Raw genomic sequence first — 1,418 nt, 5'->3', positions numbered from 1 at the left:
ATAAAGCAGCACACTGAGCACAGATATGGAGTGTTTTTCAGGCAGACAACGTATACTGGTGGTCACTGTCAGCAAAACTCTGCACTGTACTCCTGCTATATAATACAGCTGCTCCCCAGTCCCCACAATTAAGCAGTGTGAGCACAGATATATGCAGCACACTGAGCACAGATAAGGAGCGTTTTTTTCATGCAGAGAACGGATAAAACTGGTGGTCACTGATCAGCAAAACTCTGCACTGTACTCCTCCTATATTAATATAAAGCTGCTCCCCAGTCCCCACAATTAAGCAATAAGTAAAGCAAGCACAAATATTTGCATCAACAATACACGGAGAGGAAGCCAGCCACGTCCTCTCCCTAACATTTCCAATGCACGAGTGAAAATGGCGGCGACGCGAGGCTGCTTATATAGAATCCGAATCTCGCGAGAATCCGACAGCGGGATGATGACGTTCGGACGCGCTCGGGTTAACCGAGCCATACGGGAGAATCCGAGTATGCCTCGGACCTGTGTAAAAAGGGTTAAGTTCGGGGGGGTTCGGTTTCCGAGAAACCGAACCCGCTGATCACTACTAATTAGCCATATAGGTTGGTGCAGATGATGAAGATGCTAGTGCATAATTAATTATCCATATCATATATAAAATAGTGCTAGAGTGATAGATTCACTGTACTACTTATCAAGCTAGGTAATTGTGTACCATGCACTGACTACCATTAATACTAAGTGAATATTAAATACTCGTGCTTAAATATAGATATAACTGACTGTGCAGTTAGATTACAGTATTCTGACCATACCGAGTGATTTTATTGGCACATTTTGTAGGCACTTATTCTTTTTGTTTTAAATACAGTACCTGATCTTCCCAGGTGGTCCCCCTTTCTGGTACTGATAAGGCCCAACACTGCTTAGCTTCCAAGATCGGACGAGATTGGGCATTTCCAGTGTGGTTTGACTGTTGCAATTAATGCCGTATATGTGTCATGTATAACAAAATATTACAAAATTTACAGAGTGTTAAAAATTCAGATGGTGAATAGGAACGGAGAGAAGGGGGGGGGGGGGAATACGGGGAGGAGAAAACCTGGACAGTATAGGAGGGGGGGGGGGTGGGGTTGGGGTGAGGGAGAAAAAGGTGGGAGGGAGGATGGAGAGGGGAGTAGGGGGGAGATATGGCAAGCTGTTCAGGTATCCTTTGACCGGTAAGTATGTCATAAGAACAGAGGGATTTCATAGTTCTCATTAAATCCCATAGGATATAAGGTCCGTAAATGAATCACTAAGCACATTTATATTTTGGTACAATAAATGCAATAAAGAAATCCTTTAAAAATGCAAATGGTTTATTTGAATATATTTTTCTTAAAACGATAATAGCATTTGGGAATGCTTTGTCCCTAGTTATACTACTA

The 1,418-nt window shown here is 42.5% G+C and overlaps 1 pseudogene; it reads right to left on the bottom strand.

The window, feature by feature from the left end:
* Positions 1 to 850: 850 nt before the first annotated feature.
* LOC134934785 (5S ribosomal RNA) lies at positions 851 to 969 on the bottom strand (annotated as a pseudogene).
* Positions 970 to 1,418: the final 449 nt, after the last annotated feature.

Source organism: Pseudophryne corroboree, chromosome 1 (assembly GCF_028390025.1).
Source record: "Pseudophryne corroboree isolate aPseCor3 chromosome 1, aPseCor3.hap2, whole genome shotgun sequence".
Taxonomy (NCBI): domain Eukaryota; kingdom Metazoa; phylum Chordata; class Amphibia; order Anura; family Myobatrachidae; genus Pseudophryne; species Pseudophryne corroboree.
Note: the sequence above shows the minus strand (reverse complement) of the source record. Positions and strands in the feature narration are given on the sequence as shown.